Raw genomic sequence first — 20,422 nt, 5'->3', positions numbered from 1 at the left:
TTAATTCAGTCTTCGTTTTCTGTTAAATGTGTTCCAATATGAACGTAATAGCATAGTTAAAACTCAAGAGAATTTTTCAGGTCATTTTAATAAAAATCGAGAAAATAAAATAAACTAAAACACATGGCAATTTATTCTTTTTCATCGGTTAAAATTATGTGATATTATTCATCTCAGGTAAACATTAAAAAAAAACAGAGAGAGAGAGAGAGAAATATAATTTTCACATTCTTCAATCAAAATAAAAATAAATTTTATTGTTCAAATTTAATATCGTATTTTATAATTCGTTTCTAAAAAAGCAATAAATCACTCATTCAAATTTTCATTTAAAAAAGGATTAATTCCAATTCGCAATGTAACAGTTCAAATTTCCTATCTGCCAATATAATATATATATAATACAATACGTACACACATATTTAATAAACAACCATTAAAGCGGTAGAAATTAAAATCACTATTTATAAAAGCCATAGGTTTATAAAAGCCATATTGATAGGTACATTATCATTTAAAACAAATAATAGAATATAAAATTAGGCATTTGTAAAAGTACGTTCGTCAGAATTTAAATGAATGCATATATTTGTTCGGCAGATTTTTACATGACGCCAAACAAAAATCACATACACATATATTTCAATTCAATAAAAGAGAAAAACAAAGAACGAAAGGTAAAAGAAATCGTCAGACGGCTGTCACATATGCGGGGTAGGACCGAAGATGGAAGGCGTGCGTGATGCGATACGAATGCGCCTCTATCCCATCGATCAAGGGTACTGGCTCGCCTCCGTACAGGAAACGCGTGAAATGGAGTGCGCGCGATAGTGCATAAAATACGAATATCATCCGCGCGCGACGACCCGCCCGCTACCATCCCAACCCCATCGAATATTCGAGGCCGCATGGATATCAATCTACCGATATATTATCGATGTATCGACATACCGGGACGCCGCTTCGAAATATCGACACGCTCATCTCGCTTTGTTGCGCAGCGCGTCACGATATTGGCCGCGTTAATGTCACTGCGTTTCGCGTGTACGCCTTTCCTCGAGTGCAGTATATATTGTACCGAACATAATTCATCTCATTCCAGTCAGTCCATCGATTGATTAGAAACTGTCAACTATCTTGGAAGAAAAAAAATGTACGATATTTCAAATCAACCTTTCTCCTTTTCCAAAAAGAGAATTTCATTTCCATTTACGAAAAATGCAGATAATGCAATTTGATTATAATTGCATTTCGCTTATTAAAACAAATCATAATTTTTACGATCGACTGAACGATACGATGATGAGGTGCACTCATCTGAATTACAAATGAATTTCGATTTTCCTGTATTAAAATGATTAAATTACCAGGATATTATCCACTAGTTCGCTTTCCACGTATCGACGAAAATTAATTTGTGACATGGAATACGCTGTTAATAATCGTTCGTATACGAGTGAGGTGCAAATCCGTGGGAACATCTAATCGAAAATATCACGCGGCCATTTTCATTTAAAAAGATTGCAGATTTAATCCCCTGGAGCATATTGAACATGAGTAACAATTTATTCGAAGCATTACCATTTTCTCCTCCGAGAATATTAATTAAAAGTACAATAACTTGGAAAGAACACTTCAAACGCATTTTGAAATTTCGAAGAATGGAAAGTACGTATGTGACGTTATAAATATATAACGTTATATATTTTTCCACAATGTCCTTTATAGGCCATACGTCACTCTTGTTCGTCGCATTCTCGCGTTGCAGATCGGCTCATGGTTCCGTTTGCTGCTTTTTACAGCGAATTGCACGGAGGGGCAATAGGCAGGCCGTATCACGTGAAACGTTATTACATCCGACACTTTATTCGCTCTATCGCTGCTGGCACAGACCAGGGCATTCCACTGAATTCCGCGAGTGCCGCGAGCGCCCGTGCAATGTAATTTACTGCGGCAATGTAAGAGTAACGTGCAGCGTATATGTATGTGTTTGCATTTGTATCGATCGTACATCGAGATAATTACAATGCGGCACGTGTGAGCGTTGCATCCTTCCACTTTGATAAGAAGTGTTTCGCGGATTGCAATTCAGACACGACCCGGCTTATAATTGGGATGCGCGCCTCCAAAAAGGATACCCGAATGCCATCGTGCAAATTAGATTCAGCTTCGTTGCTGGTTAATCCCTCTGGACATCTCGTTATTTAACCCTTAGATACCCGAGCGTTTCAAATTAACGTAAAACACGGTATATATATGTTTTTCGAAAAATCTCATTGTTTTAATCAATTAATAATCTCTGAATATTTAAAACAATTAAAACACACAGTACGCTTTTAGTTTTATTATTAATAACGACGCAAAAATATTTTTCGTAATTAATTTCAGTAAAAAGTAAAATAATTACAAAGAAAGAAATTATATACAATTATAATATTATGTATTAAATTAATACGTTCTTTTCATGTCGAATCGTTTAAAGAAATAATTTTCTGATCGTTCTTAGAATAATGTAGGTATAAGATTATACAATAAGTTATAATAACAAGATATAATAAATTATAATTTTTTAGGTCAGGATTTGCCTCGTCGCGTTTCTCAAGCTAAATTACTAAAAGTAGCGTATGTTTTGTACACGTCATGTTTTCCTTGAACATCTATTTGTTTGGCTTGCGTCACCGGACGCAAATACCTACATGGCGGTCTGTCTCTCATCGCGTACAAGTATCCATGCAACCCGCGCGAGTCCAACAAGTTCCACTCAAAGGGACGTAACAGTACATACCGTGTGCGTCCGGAACACGTCGCGGCAATCTCGTTACCCGACTAAAGACGTGTCTACCCCTCGGCAACATTCGAAGACGTCCGGGCCGAAAGCAATTTCGCTTAAACCTTTCTCGGCGCGTCGTTCAAGACGCTGTTCTTTCTCTTTTTCGCTGCTCCAAAACTTCCCGTTTCCAAAAGATCGTTCCTATGTGCCAAAATAGTGCTTGCTATTCGCTAAGGACCAATGCACCACGGACAGCGAATGATAAGAAAATTCAATTGCGTTGCAATGTCGCACGTCAATAATGTTAAAAGGACCCGATGCTGCAAAAAGAGATCTTTCCTCTTTTGTCAAAAAATTCCCAAAAAATTCTAGCGGGTTGTTCCACGTGAAATATTGCATACCAAAAGTTTCAGTTTTGTATAGTACACCGATAAAGTCAACGTTTTCCAATAATCGAGTATTATCACGTTAAAGTGATACGTTTCTTTTGCATTTTATCATGCTCATGCAAAATATTTGCAATTTTCCGAGTTATACTAAAATTGAAACTGCTGAAAACTAGAAACTTTTTTCGCATGACGTTATTCAACCGTTTTTAAGTTTTTATATAAATTGCTATTAAGTGCAATTATAAGCTTTATAAGTTAGATAAGCGTTTGTAACTTTTAGCATCGTGAGTTAAAACAAAGTTCGGCGTACTAATAATCAAATTAATAATCCCTTAATTCCCTTTTAACGAAGACAAATTTTCTCCTATGTAGATACCTTCATGAAATCTTCTTGCTCTTATAATCAACGTAGATCGAACGGGATTAAAAAGCGATTACGCGATAACGAGCAATTTAACATCAATGTACTCTTAATGATCTTGTAATATGATCAAGTCTTGACATCAAAAAGAATGTGATATGTTCACGCATGTTAAACTTATCTACTTACAAAGACATCCAAAATCTCATTTATTAAATAAAATTCATTTAAACGACAATTAGTAAAAACAAAATGATTTATACATGACTTCACAAGCTGCATTTGACATTGGTAAAATTTAGACGAAATATTTTTCGGTCGTTATTATATTTAAAAAAATTTATTATCTTATCTTTATCTTCAGAATTTTAGAATTAAAAAACTCGGACTTTTTCATCATGTTTACTTATTAAGAAAGATAATCTTGTCCTATTGTTCCATTCGCAGATTTTAATATGTTAAACTTCGTTTATTTTGCAAAAATAAAAATTATAATTTTAGTTAAAAAACTTTGAAAATTCAATGTAGCATTAAACCGCTAAAAATATTTGTCAACAATAATTCTGGCAGAAATAAATCAGCTAAAGGTTATATTGCAAACGACAATAGTTATATTGTAAAACGTGGAAATTGTTCAGCGTTAATGTTATGGGATAATTCTTTAAGCGTTTAATAATAATTCCGTTTACGACATTACACGCAAGCTAATAAGATGATCTCGAGTACACATTTATATCCGCGTGGGCAAGGTAATTAACACGATAGCAACGTCGAAATGTTGGCATGCTGATGGTTACTGTACGGTGCATTTAATTCCGCGCGCTAAACTGGACGGAATGAAGCTTTACTTACTTTGCAGATACGAGGAAAATTACACTGAACTATGTAAAAAGAAAAGATATTATTTGGATGAACGAAACGCAATCATTTCTTTCAAGTTTAAATAAATATCACATGCGGCGAACAAGTTACACGTCGATGTATGTAGTAAATTATATCTTTTGACGTCGCTTTATCGATAATTATTCTCGTTGGAAATTAATTCATATAATAAAAATATTTCGAAGCTCTGTTTAGTTACATGTCGGGCAATTTATAATTAATATTCAAATATTACACATCATAAATAATTAGGAAAATAAAATAAAAAATATATGCATAATGAAATGCATTACAGAAAAATACAAGAAAGACCTTTGATAATATTTAAGTCACGTATACAAAGTATCTCGGTACAGAAATGTATGAACTATAGAATTTGTCGGATCGATTCCTTGTTTCGTCGTGTCATCGTTAATCGCGAAGATAGTTCGCTTCGTCCTGTTTTTCTTTTTTCAACGTGATCTCACCTTGGGGAATGCGAACTATCGACGGACGAAATTTCACAGAGTTTTAATTACAGGCAAAAAAATCGATTTTTAATTCCCGGTTCAGCGGTGCGCCGTACGGAACAATTCCCGCAGGTTTAAGAGACAGGAAAGATGAAAAGGGAATTTCCCGTTGTACCTAACCGGTTGATTCTACTCTTAAGTGGAATGTTTTAAAATTTCTCATCATTAACGGCAAGATGAAGAAAAAAAGCGTAGTTCGGCAAAAAAAGAGGAAAAAAGAAAATCATGATTTACGGATTCATGTATATGTAATGTAATGTAATGTATATGTAATGTTCTTTTTTTTGCGCCATTTTTTGTCGCAGCGGAAAAGGGCGTGGTAATGCTCCGGCGGTATCATTTTTTTCTGGCAAACCGGTAGCGGTTTCCGGACCGTGTTTCATGTGAAATATTTTCAAATGAAAAGAGTGCAATTAAAAAAAGGACGCGTACACCAGTGATATTTGATAGTATTACAAATGTACGACAATGCGAAATTATCGCGCGGAGTTGTTGCGAGAATGTAGAGCGCAAAATTCCATAATCGCAATTGTGAAACTCACCCTCGAGCTCTCCCGTCGGATGCACGGCTTCCACAGGGTCGTTTAATCTTAGGACAGGATATGCCTCACCACAGGTGATCAACGACACTTTAATAGTCACCTGTGACACAACAAATACAACTTTCATTTTCGACTCCCGAGACTCTCATTCATATTAAACATACAATAATATATACTAAAGTATTCTGCATTACGAGAAAATTTTTTTATCGTATATTCTATTTCATTAACTGTAATATTTATTTGAAAGTCTAAAAATTCACATTTAATCCGATTGAATCCGAACCAAAATTACAGAACCTTTCATCAGATATCGGAAAAATTACAAATTTAAATCAATAATAATAATATAAATGCGCTACTAAAAAAAAGAATAAATGTATAAGCGCACACATTTATATATTATAGATCTCAATTTATAACTCTTTCGATTTTCTGCTGATGAAGGGCTCTATAGTAGTTCAAAATGCGTTTGGGTTCAATGTTCAATCATTAAATATGAATTTTTTAGGCTTTGAAATAAACATTATATTTGACATCTTATATTGCTCGATTTAATTTGATCTTGTTTTATCATTTGTTGGCTACTCTCTATTACAAGTTCTATTTATTAACTTCTTCATTCTATTTCATATTTTAATATAGATTTTACATTTATATTAATATTTATCTGTCCATTGATATAAACTTATTTCTTATTGTATTAAAAAAAGAAAATAGGCCAGATATCAGGCCTAATTCATGCACTAAACTTTTTTTAAAAATATTTATTATTGCAAATTCATAAATATATTTATATCCTTTTTATATTATACGCAAAAATAATACGTTTCTGTAAAGTGATGTTTAATTCACTTTATTCTGGCTACTCATTAGAAAATAACAGCTATTTAATTTCAACAACTTCTCGATGTGTGCCTTCCAACAAGCGACACAGTGATCATGTCATCTTTGTTTAACATTGGCAAACAACAAGGATGTAATGATCCATTGTGTCACACCGTGTCATTTGTGTCGCTTGTTGGAAGGCACACCATATCTACATCTACATTTTGCCAAACGAATAATAATTTCCTAATTATCGGAAATTTTCGTGGATTAGTTGAGTCCTTCGACAATACGTAAACTAATCGGCAAATTAGCGATACGACTCTTCGTTATTACGAAGGATGCAAGATAGGGCTCCGGGTTATGCAACAGCCATACGACAGTAATGGCGTTCGCAGCTGACGACGTTAATAGAAGGATTTTGGGGACAAGCCTCCTCCCTCCGTCCGTCAGACTAATTAACCTCGTTATATCGCCGGTTCAACCAACAGGACGCTACTCCTGTTCCCAATGTAACGATCGTCGTACGTCGTACCTCTGTACGAACCAACCCGATGCGAGACATCTCCCCGTCGAGAGAGTTAATTAATCTAATGACGGTCTCCGTAACATCCTTGAGTGACCGATGTAACCCAACGTGAAGTAGATACACGAGGACATACCGTGCGTCTTTGGCTTGTTTGAAGTTGACTTTTTTTATTAACGTAAGTGTTGTAGTAACGTTATAACTCATAAAAGAACAAAAAGTTTCCATAAACGTCCTTACTTGGAACTTTTGTTGAACGGGAATTATTTCTAGATCGCTCAAGAAATAAAAAATGATGGGACAGAACTGGGTCATCCAATATATTCATGTCACTAAGCCTCAAATTTGAAAGTATACATTTTCATACAAGAGTTTGCATTGGTTCTTGTTGAATTATCTAAATGGATATAAAATCGAAGCATCGAAATACGAATTGGATTTCGCTAAAAGTCCAGTCTGGAGTGACCAGATGCTACATAGATCGATGGTAACTTTAGTTTTAGCAACTGTCGCGCATTTGTTACTGTTCCATCATTGGATGTCACAGCTGACAATCGATGGATTCGATCGAAATACGAAAGGCCGCAGCTTGCGACAAGCATAACGATCCGCCGTCACAAATCGAATTTAGCATTCGAGGCAACGTTGTGGATATTCGAAAAATCCGAAGAGCAACAATTTTATTTCCGTCCAACCAAGCGAGATTCATATTTCAAACTATCCGATCTATCATTTCTTTTTTACCAAAATGATCAAGTACCAAATGTATCACGAGTACTGATAAATGATCAACATATCGATAACGAAAAAAGATGATTGTATATATATTATATTTAAAAATTTTTTAAATGCATAATAAAATTCTGACGTATAAGGTTTCATTTTCAAGGAAAAAAGTCGGTATCAATCGATAGACGGAAGCCCACGCGGTTCAAAGTAACGAAGACCTATCGGTGCATTGCTCCAACGGGAGACATTAACCGGAAGTAATTCCGCCTCCATCAGGTGCCTCGTCATACTGTTCATTACTTATCGATCCGACTGGCGAAATTGAATTTAGCGGGAAAGAGCGATGGAAAAAAAGGGGTCGATGGGATATCAGCGGAGAAAAAATGAGAAACGAGTAAGAGGTAGGCAGGGTACGTTTCGAACCGTGTGCCAAGAGCAAAAGGTGGAAGGTGCAGTGAGAGGAAAGACCGATCGAAATAACCGAGAATCGAGCAATGAATCGCACTCCCTCGTGGAATTTATCGCGTTAGTACTGCGAACGAAGCTCTAACGTGCCCAACACCAGGATTCCAATTAGCCACTTTAACCATTTCGCGAGATCGAATCATACCGATCCTCGTCTCGTTCGTCTCCTCTTTCTTCCCCTCGCCCCCTTATCTTGCGAGACCTCACGCCGATCTTGGAATAGCATTAGGGATGTTGGAGTACTTTACTTCCGAGTACCCGATTACGTCGAGCATCGCGAGTATTAAACGCTTACTAATTCGATATCTTCGATAATATAGTATAATAGAATCTTCATCATTTCCATTATCTGAATGTTCTATCGTTTGAACAGAATATTCGATGTGTATAAAACGTCGCTTATTTCCCACACAGAAATACTGCACGCTTACTTACTTACTAAAGATATGAAAGATGCTTCTTGACTTTAGAACGTTAGACAAAAGACTTTGAAAGATGGTATAAAATTAACGTAACTTTAGTTAGAGCTGCGTTAACAGACTTATACATAATTTAGCAGATGTGAGAGGACCATAAACGTACGAAAGCAAAAGCCGTCAGTTCTGCTTAGATCTTTCTTCTCTTTGAAATAAATAAAGTTAAGCGTCAAAAAGGCGATTGCTCTCGGAAATCGAAATCGAAACGGCGAGACAATTTAGATAATTTTATCGAATTCGTTGTGTCTCTTCTCGTGTTAGCGTTAGAAAAGTGAACTGGATCGTGTCATCATCGCATCGAAACTCATCGTATTGACTTGTTCCGCGAGGATGGAATTCCGATGGATGGAATTTTCTCGACGGCGCGATTTTCGCTCATACAGCCGTACAATCGTTAGATGCGCGCGTACGTTCATGTAAAATAATAACGAAAAAAAATGCAAGCTTTGTTTTGCATGTGTTCGCAATTTTTTTTCTGCCTTTCTCTTCTTCTTCGTCTACGACTCCCTTTTTCGATGGTAGATATTTCGCTTTTACGTTCTCGCGTAATAACGAAGTATTGCTGAGTTTCGCTCTTGCTTTTTCTTTCTCTTTCTCTCTCTCTCTCTCTCTCTTTCTCACTCTGCTTTTTATTTTCCCGACAATGTTTCTTCTCCGTGTCCATCGTCGGCTTCCTTAACTTCGTCTTATGGAGAACGCTCACCGCTGTCTCGCGTCTTGCGTTTCGTTCTGCGAAATGAACTTGCCGTTGTCGGGGAAAAAAAATCCATCTTCACCGTGCCAAAGAAACTGGCGACACGAAGTAATTCTTCACTGCAGAATACCGTAGAGTATAACGTAAAGCATAAACGTCGACGAGACGGAAAGGAACATAACGTGGATGAAATTGCGGGTCGCGCGATGATATTAAATGTTTCCATATTTCAAACATATTTTCTAGAACATTTCGAAATTTATATTTTGCATTCGAACCACGCTTTTCGAAGTATCCTATGATTTGCACCCGCCGCGCAAAATATGTTTTTACGGTATTTTTGCACGTCTATAAATTTTATACATATTGACGTCTACACTGTTAAATCTATAGTGTCAAATTTAATCTAACGTGAGTCGCCACTGCTCCTACTAAATATTATCATTATTATTTACCAAAACGATAGTTAAATTTGACACTTATATATAGTATCAAATTAACACTGTATAGTTTCAAATATAACCATTGTTTTAGTATAAAATAACGATATGATTGATTAAGAGCAGTGGCGACTAACGTTAAGTTAAATTTGACACTATGGATTTAACAGTGTATAAATAACATTTACTCATACTCGTATAATTAAAATAAAGAACTTCATAACATAAGTATATTTTTATTTTACTAACCATTTGACAGAATGATTTAGAACGCATTATATATCGACAAACTTTAATTTCTTTTTAACGAAAAACGATACGTATACATTATTGGATTACACAAAGTGTCCTACGGTTTGAAAGTATTCCCGCGATATTGGATGAAATTGCGGTATGCGCGTGCGATTATATGGATGTAAACTGCGTTTGTTGACGGATGTATTTAGCGCATGGTCCGTGGAGAGGACGACGAGAAGAAAGGAGAGGAGAGGAGAGGAGAGAAGAAGAGTGTCGCACGCACATTGTGTCGCGCGCATATCGTGTCGCCGTTCATCGTTTCATTCGAGCTCGTTAACCATCGTTAGCGCTCCCGTCCATTCCCTTGTCGACCAAACCGGCTCGCGGCACGCCGCAAAAACCGCGAAACGCGTGCGACAAAACTGTCCCGGACGGAAAGCCACAGACTTACCAGCAGTTTCGGTCTTTCGTCTAACGTTCGTAACGGTAATTGCGCTTAACGCTTGCATAGGTATTCGAGAATGTCAAGCAATTCGTGTCACCTGTTCCTCGCCCGTACTCTCTTCGCAGGTAGAAGATCGCAGGTAGAAAAGATTCTTGTATATATATATATATATATGGTATACCGACGATGAAAGGAATTCTAAAGAGGAAGATTTATGATAACTGTTACATTTCCTACAATTATGATAAATGCAACTGTATAATAATTATATATAATCATAACTTTCTGTAAAGTAATAATTATGATAATTGCGTCTTTTCGTGTAGTTCTTCCTATTTCTTATTTTATTTTAAGCTTTCTGGAAGCTCGCGCGCACGCGCGCGCGCGCGCTGCATTTTAGCGTTTACGACTTGAGGACAGAGAGAGGGTTGACGCCCTTTTGGAAGATCGACTGCTTTGACTAAGTACCTCTTCAGAATATAGTGTACGCCCGTCAACGCGTTGATGTTAGTGTCGTCTCGTTTGCGGCCGCGGAGACTCGCAATCATTGCGCCGCAAATTACCCCGCAACCGTCTCGCAGGGCGTGTCTGTAATCTCGCCGGGATACGCGTCTGTCGCGCCATAGGGGATCGTGAAGCATGTGCGAGAATACGAGTGTATGCACACACACACATGTAGAGATTCAGGAAAATCTCTCCGCAGGAGAGAGGATTTTGCCGAATTCCGTTTGTCGTGATTCATTCGTAGATAGTTAACTTGTAAGGACTGTTTGTCCCGCTGTTAAATGATAATGACAGACAACTCTGATAAATCTACCTTCCTTGGCAAAGGTTTCGAGGAAAGACGTCCTACTATTGTCTCTGTGATCCTTGACGATAAATATATCTTCGTGATGAAACGTTGAGTTTTAATATCTCGCTTAAGCTTTGCTTTAAATTAAATAGTGAGTAAAATTTCAGTGGTGTTCTCCGTGAACACACAGGTTTTAATACACTCGTATTTTTAATTTAACTTTTACAATTAGTATTTTTTTTCGAAAGAGTTGATTTATTTGTAACATATTTTTAGCTTACAATAACGCGCATTTAAAGATATTTATAAAAAATTTTAAAAATTACGAACGATTATTTTTTTAATCCTCTTCGTAATTTTTACAAATGAATAAACACATAAGCTTTTCGTTTTAATCTTGTCTCAGAACAGTTCAATATAATGCTATAATAATCAGTTTCACTGATTGTTATTGAGTTTTATGGAGACAGATGTAGTTTGCCAACTATAATCATGCATTGCTTCGAGTGTTGGAGAACTATGTATATGGAGAATTGGCTCAAAGCGTTATATGGAGTCTATCACACTACGAAGTGTAGCACTCCGTTGGGTTTATACCCGAGTGGTTCATTATGCATCTACGTCCGACGAAAATCAGATTGGCAAGCGTCAACGGGTGCCGGAGAGTACAACGCGTCTCTTCGTCCTTTGTCTAATATTTGCTAGGCAACGCGCGGAACATTCGCGGTCGACGAGTCCCGGAAACGATCTGGCATCGATCCAACACCGGATCCCGTGCACGTAGAAGACCTTTCTTGGAATGTATATAGTTCGAACGTCGTCGTCATTATCATTTCAAACCACCACCGACGACGAGGTCGGATACCGGAAATTCGTTGCTCACGTGATCCATGCTTGGCGACGCGAAAGAGAAAGATCGACAGGAATTTCTTCGGATTCGTCGAAATTCACCGTGATATGTCGTCGAATCACGAACTTTCCGAAAGTTTTCGGGATTCTACAATCTGCCCGGAATTGATGCCTCTCGACTATTGGGGTCGTTGCATACGAAATGTCTGAAAGTTTCAGTTTTATGGAACGCTCGCTTATAAAGTAGACGTCTTCCGATAATCAAATATCACGTGTCACGTCAAAGCAACGCGATTCTTTTACGAAAGTGCGCAGTTTCTGTGACATATTTTTGAAGTACAATAAATATACGTAGAAATACGTAAGAAATAGAAAATGCAAAAATATTATTCCATGATTTTGAAATATATGTTAAAGGAGGAGCTGTAAAGTTAGCACGACATTCTATATTAATATAAAAAAAATAATGACAGTTCCAGTAGCACTTTTCACAATTCTATAATTCCTTATAAAAATAAAAAAAAACCCGTCTAAAAACTAAAATTTAATTTCGCGAATCTAGCACAATACTTGCCCTCTAAATAAGAAAATGATAAATATTTTCAGTTTTTTGGCAGTTCTTTTATTAATACTTTTCGAGTTGTACCAATATACATAATCTGTAAACAAAATTCCACACAATTACGAATTTTAATACACCTTAAACCAAGCCTTAAATATAAAAGACAGCACGGAACTCTTGTTTTATTTTCATAAGGAATTGTATATACTATATAGAACTATGAGAGAAAAGTGTTTCTAGTTAACTGTCATGATTTTTTTATAATAGAATATCGTACTAACTTCACAGGTCGCATAAAGCGGAATCTGCATTTTTTATAGTAAAAAATAACATTGATAGGAATAGCAGAACGGAATGTTGGAAAAATATTTATCAAAATAACGTAAAAAGAATTGTAACTGAAATAGCGCAAAAATATGTTTATCGGCGCTGATCGAAAATATGTAAGATGAGTCATTAGAAACAGAACGGTACATTTCGGACATTCCCTATATGGAATAATCTTGTTGATCGAATGATAATAGAAGACTCGCAATCCGGTCTCGCGTGGTCGAGCACGGAGCAAACAAGCGAACGCAATGTGGATGGATATTGGAACCGCGCAGGTTAACGATCGGGCGTTACATCACGCGTTGGCACGAGCATTGGCTCGAACTCGAGTTTGAGTTTAAGGTCAAAGACTTTATTTGCTCCTCTCTCAGTTGGTCGGCGCATAATGAACGCTATAGAACGTGGCCGAGAGTGACACACCACGTTTAACAGGGTAAATCTGCACGGGAGCGTTACCTGAAACGAGATTCGCTGCAATTCTAGTCCGATCTCCCCCGTGCCACAATTCCGAGTTTTCGCCCCTATAACATACGAAATGTGCGATAGACGATCCTCCATCGTGCCAAACAGAATCCAATTACCTCGCTTTTTGCTCATCGAATCACGGTCGTAAGCCGCCACAGGGCGAGGCGAATGGTGCCAATTTTCGTGCCGCAAAAACATCTCGCGGAATCACGGTAACTAGAAACGGATAAATCTCCAACTTTTGTGAGACGCTAATTTAAACTGTTAATTGAATGGCAAATAGAATTAGAAACTTGCGTTTTTCAATACACTCGTTACTAAAGCTGATCTCGTTACAGTACTTGTAACAGAGTCTAATAAATCTATTGTTCGCGACATCCTGTAATGTTGTTAGAGATCGTCCTGAATGTAACGATTTTTATTTTTATTCAGAAACATTATTTCAATCGCAAAATACTTTTTCATGATTATGTGCTTATTATTATTATGCTACTTATATTAACGTACATTATCAAAAGTCGAGATTACATGTATTTTCTGAATTTTCAAAAGCCAAGATTTTGTGAGAGGTTTTCTGGCTTTACGTGTTTCTCTCGTCTGTTTGCTTTAAATTTTTAAAATGTCGCCCACAATGTTTCGTTTATCGGCTTTCTCTCGTTCGTCACTCGTGTAACATCCCAAAATTTCGTCTCTCTTCCGTAGTCGAGATTGAAGGCGCCGTGTCTCGAATAGCTGCTTTCCGGATTATCTTGCGCGCATACTAATCCTCGAATGGCGCGATGTATGGAGCTATTATTCTAGTCCTGGGGTGAGGTTGTGCCTCGAGTAAATATATCTTAAAACAAAGGAGCTTCGCAAACATGCGACGTATACACGAAGCGCGAATCTCTCACGCAGATTTCAGTGTGCATTCGCGGAAATCTGTACCAACGACCGTAAACACAAGTCGCCGGTAAAGTTTCGATGAAACTTTAATCAGGTCAAGCGAATTTGCACGCAAAATATTCCGCCGTCAGGAATATAAAGTACCTTCTATATTTCTTTATAACTATATGGATACACTTTTACTCTAGATTACTTCTGCCGTTTAATAATTCACCAACTCCTCGAGGCAAAACGTCATTCAAATTTACGATTTATGAAAGTACGCTTTGACAAGTTTAAAAGAAAAAATTAAAAATACGTAACAATATAATAAGAATTACTGTAATAATAATAACGTGGAAAGAATTTTTTACTGTAATAGTATATAGTAAGAAATTTAAAAAATATAATATTATAAAATTTATATTAATTTTTTTATTCATCTTTTTAAATTTTTAATATAACGATTAGTTTACTAATTTAAACTCTTAATTATACTTTTGATTATTATGCTTTGATTATTATGCTTTGATTAAATTATACTTTTAATTATTATTAGTTAATTTAAAAAGATGAATAAAAAAATTAATATAAATTTTATATTATATTTTTTAAATTTAATATAACAATTAATTTAATATAACGATTAGTTTACTAATTTAAACTCATTCATGGTTTTTTCGCATCCACAAAAGTAATTCAGAATTATATCTCTGTGTCGAAAATTAAAACTCCAAAGGACATTAATTTCTCACGTTCTGCACGCTTCTGCACGTTTATATACCTTAAAACGCGTGAGAGTAAAATGTTTACCGAAATATTTACGAACACTCGAACTGTTCGTAACTCCGGCTGCATACCTCTCGCGCGCAACGACTATTCATAGCTATACAACTAGGTACATTTTTTCCGAGTGCCCGCACTTTGTGTACCTACGCGTATAAAAGTAAAATACTTCCGTGTTGCGACGACGTAAAATACAAAAATTCTGCAACGCCGCGCCAGCGAAGCGAAATTCGCGAGACGTACGCTAATTTGGACATTTATTTATTCTCCCTGCGGAGGAAAAGAGGATAAATTAGTTTTTCATAACGACAATGCGCGCGTAGCTTGTGAAAATGACACCGACTAGACAAAAAAAAATTAATGCAGGACCGGCAAAAATTTCATCTGCCTTTTGTAACTTAACGACTAATAATCTTCCATTTATCACGCATAATATACGTTATTCACGTTCGTTACTTTCGTTCTAGTACCTCTGTTAAAGCAAGTCGCTTTCTCATTGATGTTTTCATTTCATTACCTCAACGGTAACGAACGAGCGCGATACTTCTACGGTCTTATCTGTAATCCGACACTCTCTATGCTACAAGAAGATCGAGAAACGAAGCAAACCTGCCGCCCGCCGCGTCGTCGTATCTCTTGCGTTTGCATAACATTAACGTTTAAGAGAGACTTCCTTTCCGGAGGAAATACGAACCGTCTTGTGTCTCGCTAGAAAGAAAACTCCACCTCTCATATTGCGCGTTGATGTCGTTACATTAACTCCGTACATAGCATTTTCTACCGTGCGATAGCGCGGCAATATCTGCTTTGGAAACCGCTCTGACGAGTGCCAGGTAAAATGAATTCGTGCAAATAACGGATATTTTATATTTTACGCTACTACATTCATACAAATATCAGTAATTTTCATAGGAATATTAACGTACACATTTCTCTTGCTCTAATCCATTTGCAAACCCATTTCAAAACCCTTTTCATGTGAAATCACGTGTAATATTTCACAATTAAGATAAAAAAATGGCTAATTTTTTTTTAATTTGGAATTAACTTTCGGTAGCAAGAATCTCATGGCGTTATTCTTTTGTTTGTGGCGTTATGACTTTTCAATTATAAAATGTTTTAAATCTTGTTTCATTTTCCATTTTTAATTAGTCACCGAGAGAGAGAACGTATCCTTTCCATCGTGGATGTGTCGACATAAGTATGTAAAACATTGCCAGCTAGATTTTCACACATCAATGCTTTTATCTAGATTGCGTGTTTTATCCAGATGTCGTAAATACGGTTGTTTTCATTCGTACATTAAAAAAGTTTTTGACGTAAGACAACTCTTGGTTACTCCGCGCGAATTACACAAGATGTCTCACAACCTATCTCTGTTGGTTCATTTTACTAACAGTTGTTCTATTAATCCGAAAGAGCAAAGGAGTAGCAACACTTTCTCAACAAAAAAATTTTTCGTTGAAAAAAATGGATGAATCAGAATTTTCTGATTAAATTTACTAGAATTCTAGTTGAGATATAACTGGAATTCTGATCGATACAATATTTCTGATAAAATATTAGAATTCTTATTTTTACCAGAATATTTATATCAATCAGAATTCTAGTTATCTTAACTAAAATTTTAGTAAAATTTTAGTAGAAACTAGAAAAAATTCTGATTCGTCCATTTTCTACAGAATTACTATTAATCCAACCAGATCATTTTTTTCAGTGAAGTGATTTGTAAATCGTGGACCGAAGTGAGTTACGAATCTTTTTGCAAAAAATGAAGTAGATATAAATTGACAAATGCAGATTAATGAGAGTATGACTCGTCGAATAGTAATCAGATATGGATAGCAACTTTTAACTCACCATTGATTAAAGAAGCATTACTCGCGAATCAATTCTCGAATGAAAATTTCGTTGCGCAAGACAACGTCACTCCGTCGTAACGTATGAACAACATTTCTCCTGTGACCATGAACATTTTCGAACGGAAATTAGTGAAGTGGAAACTGCTAGTAGAAACTGGTTTCCGATGCGCGATTCGCGGCACGCGCGTCTTATGCACGTAATCGAATTAAGTAACGCGAATGCAATTACACGTTATTGCATTTCATGCTTCGTCGTTGCTTAGAATATATTCCTAATGTGACTTTAGTCAATGTGTCTAACTAAGAACAGTAATCACGTTAATTGAACATTAAATTACATGTTATGTCAAAGAAAAAAAATAGTAAAATAATCTTTGATACATATTTTTGCCGTTGTGTGCAATTAATAAAAGCTTTATGTACTATAAAAGGTAGACTGTTTGACTTTGCTCCGAACGATCATAATTGCAAAACAATATTCAGTGTAACGTTTAAAAAAAATACCATTATTTATTTAATAAAAATATCTCAGTTGCACAAATAAATTTATATTATAATAAAAATAATTACAATTTATAATTTATACTTTTAAAAGCTTAGAGTATTTAAGTCACCATTAAAAAATCTGTAAATATAAAGAAAAAACAAGAATTGACAGAATTTTAAAATCAGATTTTTTGAACGAAATATTAACGAAAACTTTTTTTTTCTTTAAATAATAATTCTTTAAATACGCAACACACACACACACACACACACACACACACACACACACACACAGATAAAATATCTCAAGCAACTATAATAAAATTCAAACTAAAGTAAATTTACGCTAAAGGTTAGAAATAATATATATTATTTTTTTCATATTTTAGACTTAATACGAAAACATTTATTTTTAAACAACTATAATTCAAGAGCTATTGACAATTATTTTTAATAACTCCAATTCAAGCTTGTTAGTTATCAAGATATATTCCTTTATTCGAGTACATGAAAAAAACTTGAAATTATGTTTTTTTCACGTGTGCACTTCCAGAATAAATTAGAAAAATAGATACGGATAAATTCAATCCAGTTGTAAACTTATATAGCATAAAACAATGTAATAAGTGTTAAAGAAAAAAGGATTTTTCTACGTGTTTTTCCATCTCTCGAGTGCAGAGTTATGACGTAGGTAGATTTTTTTTCAAGATTCGACGGCGAGCCCAAAAATAAATACGTCACGATTTCGCCGTCGCGATGAATATTTCATGACGCCCTCCGCATGGCGAACGATGCATTTAACGCGTATGACCTATTTGACAGAGATGCGCCATACATCGCGACCGTTCATTGACGGCTCATTAACGAGCTTAACGACCGCCAGCATGTTCCAAAGAATTTTAACGCGAAGAAAGCCTCCGCCACGCATTATCGAGTCATAAAGATTCTGCAATGCCCGTTTCTTTCATTTGAATTTTGGTCGCTGAAAAAACTAGCAGGAAATTAATTAAATTCGAGCAAAATGAATAATATACGACAGAAATCCCGGCGAATTTAATTAACTTCGGTAAAATTAATTAAATTCGCTGTTTATAAGGCTATTTATAACGGTAACCTGATATTTATGATCGCAGTTCGGTCTGTATTTAACGATACGCTCGTTGCCGGAAACTGAAATAATTTTTCCTCGACAAAAGCGTCGAGACGGGAAATCTGATTAATCATCAAAAGATTGACCTATTTTTCTATCCGCGCAGTTCTACGCGGGATGAGAGCAAAAACTTTTTTTTTTTTACATTAAACCATTTATTGTACTTTCCTCTAATTTTTTTTATTTAATAGTACTGAATGTTCCTACGCGGCTAAGTTTTATCGGCGCATATTCCAGATATTATTCATCACTGATGAAAAGATATTATACAGACATAAATAAACATTTGTTGTGCACGAGACACAAACATGGCCACAAATTTCCGGAAGAACATGAATCTCTACGCTCGAAGGAAAATTGGAAGAGATTGCGAGACGACGCGATGGAAGAAAATAATGCAGTGCACCTGCCATGGAAATAACTGCCGGGAAACTGTCCGTTCTTCGAGTATCATGGAATACACTCACGCTAAGGCATTCTCCATCTTACTAAGACTTAGCGTTGCGAAAGCCTTAAAGTTCGTAACCCTCTTTTCAAATCACCCTGTATACTCGGACCGACCTCGGAACTGGCGTGATGCGGGAGGTCATTTACCTCGTAAATTACGAGATACCGAGATTGCGCCCAGTGATTTACGTCATGTGCGTAAGGCAGGCATCGAGTTTAACTATCGGAAACAGAGAACTACCGTGAATGATCGTCGAATACGCGACGCGCAGAATTTGGAGTTACAAAGCGGCAAAGTAGGTTGCGCCGCACCGGTTGCTGTGCGTCCGCGATCTCTTTGCCCACAAATTGGTATTCGGTGAATCGTTAACGGTAGCTTAATCGAGAAATTACCCGTGCGGAAACTGCACTTGCCACCGACCAATCGATGACGATTAAATTTTCAAGCGAAGCTGGTCAAATCGATCGAACCCTTTGAAGAACAAAGGATTGTAAAAAAATTTTTTCGTATCTTTTTTGAATTTAATTGTCAACGGTACTGATATTACGCTATTATATATATCTCTATATACCGTTCGTTACTCAATGTCTCGTTCATATCTTCATTACTCGGACATATTTCGCACGGATAATGGCTAACAGGTGCACCATTATCTGCCTGCGCGAATAATGGACAGTTTCATTGTGCCTCGGATAATCGGACTACGGTATCTCATCCCTCTGTCGTCCTGCTCCTTTCATAGATAAGATTTAGACAGACAGGTATCGTTAACGCAAAACCAGAATACCGCTACGCGATGCGACGTGGCGTGGCGTCCCGGCGCAATGACGTAACGACTGACGTTCGATCCGTCCAGGCAGGCACACAGACATCGTCGTCACCGCAACAAGTTGCTCGACAAACTCGATCTCCCGAGGGGTTCCTCGAGAGGCTGAGCCCCTCCTCGCGTGCACAAGTGCCGTGAACGTGTATCGAATGCGAATGCACGAGGCGAGGGGAGGGGGTGCTATACCGTGTCGGTCGGTTCACGCGGAGGCGACGCGACGGTGGTGGTGCCACAACGTCGGTGGTGACCCGACGATCGGTCTTGATTTATGGGCGGGTAGAGCGTGTTCAAACGTCGGAAACAAGGACACTGTAGATTTTCACGTATACGCGTTAACGATTCGAAATAGCCGGCTACCGTAATCCACCGTATCTACCGTAGCCAACGAGATCGCTATTTTACCTCGTCGCTATCGGCTGATCTCCGTATATCACCCCGAAACGATCGCAATGATTATTCCAACGACGTAGGAAACGCTCCCAGTACTAGTTACCGTCAAACGTTCAAGTAAGATTAATCAACCTAATTATAGAGAGGATAAATGCAAATCTCTTACGATGATAAACTTAACGGATGTTGCGGATAACGACGATTGAATATGCGTCCTGAATATACTGTGTTTTTCTTTTTAAGATGCCGCAAGTGAACAAAATTCTTTCGTATTTCTATTCGTAACAATTCGTAACAATTACGGATTACAGCAATTAC

The 20,422-nt window shown here is 36.7% G+C and overlaps 1 protein-coding gene across 4 annotated transcripts in view; it reads right to left on the bottom strand.

Annotated features, from left to right (window-relative positions):
* The window catches only part of Tpst (tyrosylprotein sulfotransferase), a 77,347-nt gene that overhangs the window by 52,371 nt on the left and 4,554 nt on the right, over positions 1-20,422 (bottom strand). For 2 of the 4 annotated variants that reach the window (XM_018454324.1, XM_018454325.1), the window contains exon 2: positions 5,454-5,553. The exons of the other annotated variants lie outside the window; for them this stretch is intronic. The gene's annotated coding sequence lies outside the window, so the exon portion shown is untranslated. The remainder of the gene's footprint in view (positions 1-5,453; positions 5,554-20,422) is intronic. 4 annotated transcript variants of the gene reach the window in all.

This window comes from Mycetomoellerius zeteki, unplaced genomic scaffold, assembly GCF_001594055.1.
Source record: "Mycetomoellerius zeteki isolate Tzet28-1 unplaced genomic scaffold, Tzet1.0 scaffold433, whole genome shotgun sequence".
NCBI lineage: Eukaryota > Metazoa > Arthropoda > Insecta > Hymenoptera > Formicidae > Mycetomoellerius > Mycetomoellerius zeteki.
The sequence above is the reverse complement of the archived record's forward strand: the minus strand, read 5'-3'. Positions and strand labels throughout refer to the sequence as shown.